This window comes from Bubalus bubalis, chromosome 12, assembly GCF_019923935.1.
Source record: "Bubalus bubalis isolate 160015118507 breed Murrah chromosome 12, NDDB_SH_1, whole genome shotgun sequence".
NCBI classification, from domain to species: Eukaryota; Metazoa; Chordata; class Mammalia; order Artiodactyla; family Bovidae; genus Bubalus; species Bubalus bubalis.
In genome coordinates this window covers 56,715,463-56,727,692 of record NC_059168.1, presented here as the reverse complement: position 1 = coordinate 56,727,692, position 12,230 = coordinate 56,715,463, and the positions used below count along the sequence as shown (strand labels likewise).

At 40.7% G+C, this 12,230-nt stretch overlaps 1 pseudogene; it reads right to left on the bottom strand.

The window, feature by feature from the left end:
- Nucleotides 1-2,024: 2,024 nt before the first annotated feature.
- Nucleotides 2,025-2,754, bottom strand: LOC102393601 (annotated as a pseudogene).
- Between the last annotated feature and the right edge of the window lie 9,476 nt (nt 2,755-12,230).

Here is a 12,230-nt window from a genome sequence, read left to right as displayed (position 1 = left end):
CATACTGTCCTCAAGGTTCATCTGCGTTGTACTTATGGCAGGATTTCCATTTTTTATGACAGTGATATTTGACTATGTGTATATAACACATTTTCTTTATGCATTCACCTGTTAATGGACATTTAAGTTGCTTCCATACCTTGGTTACTGTGGATAGTGCTCCGATGAGCATGGGAGTGTAAATAGCTCTTCAAGATCCTAATTTTGATCCCGCTGGATAAATACTTTGCACGATTGTTAAGTCTTAGAGCAGTTATATTTTTAATTTCTGGAGGAATCTCCAGTTTTTCACAGCAGCTGCCCCATTTTACATTCTCATCAATATTGATGATTCCACTTTTTCTGCATCCTCTCCTACACTTGTTATCTTTCTTTTGATGAAGTGTTAATGATATTTCCATACATCTTAACTGGGTCAGGAAGATCCTCTGGAGGAGGGCATGGCAACCCACTCCAGTATTCTTGCCTGGAAAATTCCATGGACAGAGGAGCCTGGTGGGCTACCGTCCATGAAATCACAATTCAGACATGACTGAGCAACTAATGCTAACAGCTGTGAAGTAATAGCTCATTATTTTGATTTGCTTTTCCCTGTTGATTAATGATGTTGAGCATTTTTCATATACCTATTGGTTAATTATATATTTTCTTTAGAGAAAGTCTATTCAAATCCTTGGTCTACTTTTTTTTTTCAGTTGAGTTATTCAGATTTTTGCTTATTGAACAGTAGGAATTCCTTATACATTTCGAACATTAACACCTTTTGGATATGTTAGTGTTGTTCCATCACCAAGTCATGTCCAATTCTCCATGCTTGCAAATATTTCTTTCCATTCCATAGATTTACATTTTACTCTATTAATTGTCTTTTGCTGTGTGCGAAAAAGCTTTTTAATTTGATAGAATTTTACTTATCTATTTTTGCTTTTGTTGCCTGTGCTTTGAATGTCAAATCCAAAAATAAATATTGCCAAGATCAATGTCCTGAAGTTTTCTGTAGTTCTCTTCTCTGAATTTTATAGCTTTAAACCTTAAATTGATGCTTTTAATCCCCTGTTGAGTTGATTTTTACTTTTTTTTCTTTTTTTGGTTACGTCAGTTTATTGAGGAATTTCTGATACTAAAGGTTAATTCTATTCACTTGATTATTTTTCATGATGTCAAATAAAACTCCAAAGGCTATAAGCCATGATGTTTCACAATTACTTTCTCATATTTTGTTCAGGAAACACAAAATTCACAGTCTTATGGGCTCTGTGGGAGAGGGAGAGGGTTGGAAGATTTGGGAGAATGGCATTGAAACATGTGAAATATCATGTATGAAACGAGTAGCTAGTCCAGGTTCGATGAACGATACTGGATGCTTGGGGCTGGTGCACTGGGACGACCCAGAGGGATGGAATGGGGAGGGAGGAGGGAGGAGGGTTCAGGATGGGGAACACATGTATACCTGTGGCGGATTCATTTTGATATTTGGCAAAACTAATACAATTATGTAAAGTTTAAAAATAAAATTAAATTAAAAAAAAAATTCAAATCCAAAGAAATGTTTCAGTGAATCTGAAAATTGCTCTCATCCTACCTTTTTTCAAAAAGTGGTAATTAAGGGTTCGGAAGTAGGGTGGCAAGGATGAAAGTGGGACATGAAGAAAGCAGATATTTTCGCTCAATTTCACTTTCAAAGGTCCAAATCATTCCAATTTTTTTTTAACATGTTTTGCACCAAAAAAGGAATCAATACTTTTCATTCCACTCTTGTTAACTTTAGCCAAAGCCTTCTGCTGCTGCTAAGTTGCTTCAGTCGTGTCCGACTCTGTGCAACCCCATAGATGGCAGCCCACTAGGCTCCTCTGTCCCTGGGATTCTCCAGGCAAGAACACTGGAGTGGGTTCCCATTTCCTTCTCCAAAAGCCTTCTGAGTTGTGGTCATTTTACTATTTTTCTTCACAGTCTTGAAATCTTTACAATTAAACAGTGTAATCTTCTTTTGCTTCTACAGGCTTATCTGATAACTTTGTTTTCTTCTATGGAGGGTTTGGCACTGAAGCTGGACGTTCTGGAAGCTTAAAATATTTAGATAAGTTATCACTTATTTGTTTAGGGATGTATCAGATATCAGACCATGGGCATAATGGACATGATACTCATCCTTGTCACGGGAAACCTGGTCACTAGAGAAAAACGCAATAGACTGTACCCTGGCACTGACATTTACCTTATTGGTTTTTAATGCTGCCATTGTCTCATTAACCTTTTTTTTTTTCTAATCATTTTAATGTCTTCTCTTTGCTGTACTTGTAGTATTTCTTCTTGTCTATTTCTTTCTCCTCTGTCATGTGTCTATAACTTCTCAAGTTCAGGAAGTTTCAGCAACAAGTTGCAATCCGGGAACACGTCATCCATCACAACTAGATCCAGGGGCTGAAACTTCCCCTCTTTACTGGCCATTATAAGGTACTGGAGAAGTAGAAACAGCGAGTCCATAGGTGTGGCAAAGTGATGAAGACCTCCTGCTTGAACTGATTCATTTATAAACCAATAATTTTTTTTTTCCTTGAAAATTTTTATTTCAAACAGCTGCGGTAGACACATATTCAACAAGTAAATGGCTCCTTTCCCTGAACGTAGGTTAGCCAGTTTTATAAACACAAGCCCACTTTTCATCTTCTTTGACGCATCCTTTAAATATTCCAGGAGCAGGAACACGTGCTGCCAGGCACTAGCCCCGTCCAGGCTGTCCGCGCCGCCCGCCATGCCGCTCGTCCCTCTCTCGGCGGCGGGCCTCAGCCTTCGGAGCGCGGCTACGGCGAGACGAGAGGCGGTTGGCAAATGCGGGCAGAAGGGCCGATTCCGGGAAGCGCGGCGCGCGGCGCTGCCAGCAGCACGGCCTGCCAGGCGAATGTCGTTTCCTTTCCGTAGTCCACAGCAGCCAGGCTTTCCGTGTTTAAATTGAACACCAGGCCCAGGCCGTCGGCCCACTCGATTTTTACTTTTTTGAATGATGTAATAAAAAGATACAATTTTATTCTTTGTGTAGGTATGTAAATAAAGTTTCCCAACACTTTATTGAACAGACTTCTTTCCCCATTGTATATTTCTGGCACCCTTGGTAAGGATCACTTGGCCGTACAGACAACCACTGAATTACAGGGGTTCAACTTACAATTCTTCAACTTAACAACGAAGGGAAAGTAATATACATTCAATAGAAAATGTACTTTGAATTTTGATTTTTCCCAAGGATAGAGATATTCAGTACAGTGACAGCAAGCCACAGCAACTAGGGAGTTAAGCAGTTGTAAGGGGAAATAACCAAAACACTTACAACTGTTCTGTACCCATATAATCATTGTTTCTCACTATCAGTACAGTTTTAATGAATTATTTAAAAGACATTAGATACTTTATTATAAAATAATCTTTGTGTTAGATGACTTTGCCCAAATATAATCTAAGTATTCTGAGCATGTTTAAGGTAAGCAAAGTTATGCTGATCGTGCGGTAGGTTAGCTGCAAGAATTGCATGTTTAATTTAGAATATTTTCAGCTTACAATGAGTTTGCCAGGAGATGACCGCATCATAAGTACAGGAAGTCTTTATACGCATGGGTTTATTTCTGGGTTCTCTATTGTATTGGACTGTATATCTTTGAGCAAGCACGCTACAGCTTTAACTACTGCAACTTTGTAATGTTGACATATTTTAAAGTTAAGTGTAATACTTCCAGCTTTGTGATTCTTTCTCAAGATTGTTTGGACTATTTGGAGTTTTTGTAATTCTATAATAATTTTAGGATTTTTTTTTCCTATTTCTGTAAAAAATGCCATTGGAATTTGGACAGAGATTGCATTGAATCTGTAGTTTCATTAGTGTGTTCATTTTAGCAATACAGCCTTCTCTAAAATTTCCTCTTAAAATATTTAGATTTATGTTTCGGGTAAGTGTGGTTTCCTCCATTTTTATCAATGCTCTTATTATTTTATAAAAAAGTGAACAAAAAGATCATCATTGACATGTTCATTGTAAATAATATATTTTAGTGTTAGAAAAATCCTTTATTTAAAACTTTGAGCAAAATTCCCTTGTTTAATATTTAGATCTGACCACTGTGTCTGTATCTTTATTATGTACATGTGTCAATATGTCTTTGCCCATCTTTTTATTCTCAATAAGTATGGTATATTTTAGATAATTCTTTATATCATACTATGTTGGACATTCAAAGAATGCTCAAACTAACACACAATTGCACTCATCTCACATGCTAGTAAAGTAATGCTCAAATTCTCCAAGCCAGGATTCAGCAATATGTGAACCATGAACTTCCTGATGTTCAAGCTGGTTTTAGAAAAGGCAGACGAACCAGAGATCAAATTGCCAACATTCGCTGGATCATGGAAAAAGCAAGAGAGTTCCAGAAAAACATCTATTTCTGCTTTATTGACTATGCCAAAGCCTTTGACTGTGTGGATCACAATAAACTGTGGGAAATTCTGAAAGAGATGGGAATACCAGATCACCCGATCTGCCTCTTGAGAAATTTGTATGCAGGTCAGGAAGCAACAGTTAGAACTGGATGTGGAACAACACACTGGTTCCAAATAGGAAAAGGAGTTCATCAAGGCTGTATATTGTCATCCTGTGTATTTAATTATATGCAGAATACATCATGAGAAATGCTGGACTGGAAGAAACACAAGCTGGAATCAAGATTGCCGGGAAAAAAATCAATCACCTCAGATATGTAGATGACACCATACTTCTGGCAGAAAGTGAAGAGGAACTCAAAAGCCTCTTGATGAAAGTGAAAGTGGAGAGTGAAAAAGTTGGCTTAAAGCTCCACATTCAGAAAAGGAAGACCATGGCATCCGGTCCCACCACTTCATGGGAAATAGATGGGGAAACAGTGGAAACAGTGTCAGACTTTATTTTTGGGGGCCCCAAAATCACTACAGATGGTGACTGCAGCCATGAAATTAAAAGACGTTTACTCCTTGGAAGGAAAGTTATGACCAACCTAGATAGCATATTCAAAAGCAGAGACATTATTTTGCCAACAAAGTTTCCTCTAGTCAAGGCTATGGTTTTTCCTGTGGTCATGTATGGATGTGAGAGTTGGACTGCGAAGAAGGCTGAGCGCTGAAGAACTGATGCTTTTGAACTTTAGTGTTGGAGAAGACTCTTGAGAGTCCTTTGGACTGCAAGGAGATCCAACCAGTCGATTCTGAAGGAGATCAGCCCTAGGATTTCTTTGGAAGGAATGATGCTAAAGCTGAAACTCCAGTACTTTGGCCACCTCATGTGAAGAGTTGACTCATTGGAAAAGACTCTGATGCTGGGAGGGATTGGGGGCAGGAGGAGAAGGGGACGACAGAGGATGAGATGTCTGGATGGCATCACTGACTCGATGGACGTGAGTCTGGGTGAACTTCGGGAATTGGTGATGGACAGGGAGGCCTGGCGTGCTGCGATTCATGGGGTTGCAAAGAGTCGGACATGACTGAGCAACTGACCTGATCTGATCTGATCTGAGGTTGGATATTCAGCAGTGGCCACAGGACTAGAAAAGGTCAGTTTTCATTCCAATCCCAAAGAAAGGCAATACCAAAGAATGCTCAAACTACCGCACAATTACACACATCTCACACGCTAGTAAATTAATGCTCAAAATTCTCCAAGCCAGGCGTCAGCAATACGTGAACTGTGAACTTCCATATGTTCTGGTTGGTTTTAGAAAAGGCAGAGAAACAAACTGCAGAAATCAAATTTCCAACATCTGCTGGATCATGGAAAAAGCAAGAGAGTTCCAGAAAAACATCTATTTCTGCTTTATTGACTATGACAAAACCTTTGACTGTGTGGATCACAATAAACTGTAGAAAATTCTGAAAGAGATGGGAACACTAGACCACCTGACATGACTCTTGAGAAACCTGTATGCAGGTCAGGAAGCAACAGTTAGGACTGGACATGAACAACAGACTGGTTCCAAATAGGAAAAGAAGGACATCAAGGCTGTATATTATCAGCTTGCTTGTTTAACTTATATGCAGAATATATCAAGAGAAATGTTGGATTGGAGGAAGCACAAGCGCTAGAATCAAGATTGCTAGGAGAAATATCAATAACCTCAGATATGCAGATGACACCACCCTTATGGCAGAACATAAAGAAGAACTAAAGAGCCTGTTGATGAAAGTGAAAGAGGAGAGTGACAAAGTTGACTTAAAGCTCAACATTCAGAAAAGGAAGATCATGGCATCTAGTCCCATCACTTTATCGCAAATAGATGGGAAAACAGTGGCTGACTTTATTTATGGGGGTCACCAAAATCATTGCAGATGGTGATTGCAGCCATGAAATTAAAAGACACTCCATGGAAGGAAAGTTATGACCAATCTAGACAGCATATTAAAAAGCAGAAACATTACTTTGTTAACAAAGATCCGTCTAGTCAAGTCTACAATTTTTCCAGTAGTCATGTATGAATGTGAGAGTTGGACTATAAAGAAAGCTGAGTGCCAAAGAACTGATGCTTTTGAAACTAGGTGTTGGAGAAGACTCTTGAGAGTCCCTTGGACTGAAAGGAGATCCAACCAGTCCATCCTAAAGGATATCAGTCCTGCGAGTTCATTGGAAGGACTGATGTTGAAGCTGAAACTCCAATATTTGGCCACCTGATGTGAGGAGCTGACTCATTTGAAAAGACCCTGATGTTGGGAAAGATTGAGGGCATGAGGAGAAGGAGATTTCTTACACCCATTTGAAGGCAGGAAGAGAATGGGACAACAGAGGATGAGATGGTTGGATGGCACCACGAACTCAATGGACATACGTTTGGCTAGGCTCTGGCATTTGGTAATGAACAGGGAGGCCTGGCATACTGCCGTTCATGGGGTCCCAAAGAGTCAGACAGGACTGAGCGACTGAACTAATTGACTGATTGATAATCAGTACAGTTCAGTCTCTCAGTCCTGTCCGACTCTTTGCGACCCCATGAATCTCAGCATGCCAGGCCTCCCTGTCCATCACCATCTCCTGGAGTTCACTCAAACTCATGTCCACGAGTCAGTGATGCCATCCAGCCATCTCATCCTCTGTCGTCCCCTTCTCCTCCTGCCCCCAATCCTTCCCAGCATCAGAGTCTTCTCCAATGAGTCAAGTCTTTGCATGAGGTGGCCAAAGTACTGGAGTTTCAGCTTTAGCATCATTCCTTCCAAAGAAATCCCAGGGCTGATCTCCTTCAGAATGGACTGGTTGGATTTCCTTGCAGTCCAAAGGACTTTCAAGAGTCTTCTCCAACACCGCAGTTCAAAAGCATCAATTCTTTGGCACTCAGCTTTCTTTATAATCCAACTGTCACATCCATATATGACTACTGGAAAAACCATAGCCTTGACTAGAGGAACCTTTGTTGGCAAAGTAATGTCTCTACTTTTGAATATGCTATCTAGGTTGGTCATAACTTTTCTTCCAAGGAGTAAGCGTCTTTTAATTTCATGGCTGCAGTCACCATCTGTAGTGATTTTGGAGCCCAAAAAAATAAAGTCTGACACTGTTTCCACTGTTTCCCCATCTATTTCCCATGAAGTGGTGGGACTGGATGTCATGATCTTCCTTTTCTGAATGTGGAGCTTTAAGCCAACTTTTTCACTCTCCTCTTTCACTTTCATCAAGAGGCTTTTGAGTTCCTCTTCACTTTCTGCCAGAAGGGTGGTATCATCTGCATGTCTGAGGTTATTGATATTTCTTGATTCCAGCTTGTGCTTCTTCCAGCCCAGCGTTTCTCATGATGTACTCTGCATAGAAGTTAAATAAGCAGGGTGACAATATACAGCCTTGATGTACTCCTTTTCCTATTTGGAGCCAGTCTGTTGTTCCATGTCCATTTCTAACTGCTGCTTCCTGACCTGCATATAGGTTTCTCAAGAGGCAGGTCAGGTGGTCTGCTATTCCCATCTCTTTCAGAATTCTCCACAGTTTATTGTGATCCACACAGCAAAAGGCTTTGGCATAGTCAATAAAGCAGAAATACATGTTTTTCTGGAACTCTCTTGCTTTCTCGATGATCCAGCAGATGTTGGCAATTTGATCTCTGGTTACTCTGCCTTTTCTAAAACCAGCTTGAATATCTGGAATTTCATGGATCATGTATCGCTGAAGCTTGGCTTTGAGAATTTTGAACATTACTTTACTAGCATGTGAGATGAGTGCAATTGTGTGGTAGTTTGAACATTCTTTGGCATTGCCTTTCTTTGGGATTGGAATAAAAACTGACCTTTTCCAGTCCTGTGGCCACTGCTGAGTTTTCCAAATTTGCTGGCATATTGAGTGCAGCACTTTCACAGCATCATCTTTCAGGATTTGGAATAGCTCAACTGGAATTTCATCACCTCCACTAGCTTTCTTCATAGTGATGCTTTCTAAGTCACACTTGACTTCACATTCCAGGCTGTCTGGCTCTAGATGAGTGATCATACTGTCATGATTATCTCGGTCGTGTAAATCTTTTTTGTACAGTTCAATCGTGGGCGGCTGTGATGTCGCAGAAGCGCGGCAGAGAGGAGCTACCCCACATCCGACGTCAGGGGCAGCAGCCAAGAGTGCCAGGCTGCAACAGTGCAGGAATGGCCAAGATGAGCTACCCTGCGTCCAAGGTCAGGGGTAGCGGCCAAGAGGAGCTACCCCATGCCCAAGGCCAGGGGCAACGGCCGAAAGGAGCAACCCCATGTCCAAGAAGCGGTGGCTGCGCAGGTGCAGGAGGGCCTAAAGGAGCTACTCCACGTTCAAGGTCAGGAGGGGCGTCGGTGAGGAGATACCCCTTGTCCAAGGTAAGGAGCAGCAGCTGCGCTTTGCTGGAGCAGCCGTGAAGAGATACCCCACATCCAAGGTAAGAGAAATCCAAGTAAGAAGGTAGGTGTTGCAAGAGGGCATCAGAGGGCAGACATACTGAAACCATACTCACAGAAAACTAATCAGTCTAATCACACTAAGACCACAGCCTTGTCTAACTCAATGACTGATGTTGGATAACATTATATAATATAAAAATCTACTCTTTTTAATACAGGAAAAATCTTAATGGCATATGCTACTGTAATAGCTATATTTGATATTAATATTATTACTTCCTTGGTGACTCAGAGGTAAAAGAATCTGCCTGTCAATGCAGGAGATGCAGGAGACTCAGGTTTGATCTCTGGGTCAGGAATATTCTGTGGAGAAGGGAATGGCAACCCATTCACTTACACTTCTGGTATTCTTGCCTGAAACATGTCATGGACAGAAAAGCCTGGCTGCTTACAGTCCAAAGGGGTCACAAAGAGTCAGACACAACTGAGCCCACACACACTTATTACTTATATTTTAATTCTTATTTTCTGTCGGTTTTTTAAGTTTCATATATTGTCTATTTATTTGTGTTCCATTATTCTGATAATTAGAAAGGTTTATGCTGAGAGGTTATATTCACAAGTTTATATAAAACCCTTAGTTTTCTAATTATTGCAACAATATCTATTCTTCTACAAAATTAAAATAGTAAGTAGAGTATTAGTGTTTTTAGAGTATTTCCTCTTTCCACTCTTTTCTTACTGTTCAGTTTTTGTATTATTAAATATTATTAGGTTTGATTTTAGTTACAGAGCTGAGGCAATCAGCAAATGACTCTAATCTACAAAAGAAACGTGAAAAATAGGCTTGCTGACAGTCAAACCATACTATTCCCCTAAAATGCTGAAAAAACATAGCATGACCATGTTTGAGACAAGGAAGAAAAAAGGCCACATCACAAAGACAAAAGAATGTCTAAAATTGCTCTCCTAACTAATGTGACTGGTTGATATTTTATTAAAAATGAAAACTCAAATGGAATATCAATGCTTATACCTCTAAGATTAGTGAATTAAGACATTCTGTCATTAAATGGCCCCTGTTCTTGACAGCATCTGATTAAACTTGATCTGCTGCTGCTACTGCTGCTAAGTCGCTTCAGTCATGTCCCACTCTGTGCTACCACATAGACGGCAGCCCACCAGGCTCCCCCATCCCTGGGATTCTCCAGGCAAGAACACTGGAGTGGGTTGCCATTTCCTTCTCCTAAATCTGATCTACTATTCCTTAATTCAGAGAAGGCGATGGTGCCCCACTCCAGCAGTCTTGCCTGGAAAATTACATGAACAGAGGAGCCTGGTAGGCTGCAGTTCATGGGGTCGCTAAGAGTCTGGCACGACTGAGCGACTTCACTTTCACTTTTCACTTTCATGCATTGGAGAAGGAAATGGCAACCCACTCCAATGTTCTTGCCTGGATAATCCCAGGGACGGGGGAGCCTGGTGGGCTGCTGTCTATGGGGTCATACAGAATCGGACATGACTGAAGTGACTTAGCAGCAGCATTCCTTAATTACTTCTCAGAACCATCCACCACAAATCCAACTTCTCTAAGATATGTTTAGGTGCCCTAGTTTCTCTGGTTAGTGTTCTGCTCTGTGGCACCAAGTTCATTAAACTTTATATGTGACAGTAAATGCAATTGATGAAATAAACATATACACATTTTATATATAAAGAATGAATAGAGGATACTTATGAAGAGAAACAAAAGCTCAACATTCAGAAAATGAAGATCATGGCATCTGGTCCCATCACTTCATGGGAGATAGATGGGGAAACAGTGGAAACAGTGTTAGACTTTATTTTGGGGGGCTCCAAAATCACTGCAGATGGTGACTGCAGCCATGAAATTAAAAGACACTTACTCCTTGGGAGAAAAGTTATGACCAACCTAGATAGCATATTCAAAAGCAGAGACATTACTTTGCCAACAAAATCTGTCTAGACGAGGCTATGGTTTTTCCAGTGGTCATGTATGGATGCAAGAGTTTGACTGTGAAGAAAGCTGAGCACTGAAGAATTGATGCTTTTGAAGTGTGGTGTTGGAGAAAACTCTTGAGAGTCCCTTGGACTGCAAGGAGATCCAACCAGTCCATTCTGAAGGAGATCAGCCCTGGGATTTCTTTGGAAAGAATGATGCTAAAGCTGAAACTCCAGTACTTTGGCCACCTCATACAAAGAGTTGACTCATTGGAGAAGACTCTAATCCTGGGAGGGATTGGGGGCACGAGGAGAAGGGGACGACAGAGGATGAGATGGCTGAATGGCATCACTAACTTGATGGACGTGAGTCTGAGTGAAGTCCAGGAGATGGTGATGGACAGGGAGGCCTGGCGTGCTGGGATTCATGGGGTTGCAAAGAGTCGGACACAACTGAGCAACTGAACTGAACTGAACTGAACTGATAAAGAGAAACTCTAATACATATCTGCTGGAACTAGGTAAGTAGAAGTAAACTTACCTTAGGAAAATTTCCTGGTAAATTTTTCAGATATATGTATATCTGTAAAACACTTTGTTCTCAACTCCACAGATATAATTTTTTGAAAGCAATGATAATAATGCCAAAATGATTCATATAAATAAGTAGCCTTTTTGTTTGTTTGGCTTATAAACAACAAACTTTTATTTCTCATGGTTCTGAAGGTTTAGTTCATTTTAGTTCAGTCACTCAGTTTTGTCTGACTCTTTGTGACCCCATGGAATGTAGCATGCCAGGCTTCCATGACCTTCATCAACTCCCAGACCTTGCTCAAATTCATGTCCTTTGAGTTGGTGACACCATCCAACCATCTCATCCTCTGTTGTCCACTTCTCCTCCTGCCTTCAATCTTTCCCAGCATCAGGGTCTTTTCCAATGTGTCAGTTCTTCACACCAGGTGGCCAAAGTACTAGAGTTGCAGCTTCAGCATCAGTCCTTCCAATGAATATTCAGGTCTGATTTCCTTTAGGATTGACTGTTTGGATCACCTTGCTGTCCAAGGGACTCTCAAGAGTCTTTTCCAACACCGCAGGAAACCAGAAGGGAAAGAGACACGTGTACCCCAATGTTCATCACAACATTGTTTATAATAGCCAGGACATGGAAGCAACCTAGATGTCCATCAGCAGATGAATGGATAAGCAAGCTGTGGTACATGTACACAATGGAGTATTACTCAGCCATTAAAAGGAATACATTTGAATCAGTTCTAATGAGGTGGATTAAACTGGAGCCTATTATACAGAGTGAAGTAAGCCAGAAAGAAAAACACCAATACAGTATACTAACGCATATATATGGAATTTAGAAAGATGGTAACAATGACCCTGTGTACGAGACAGCAAAAGAGACA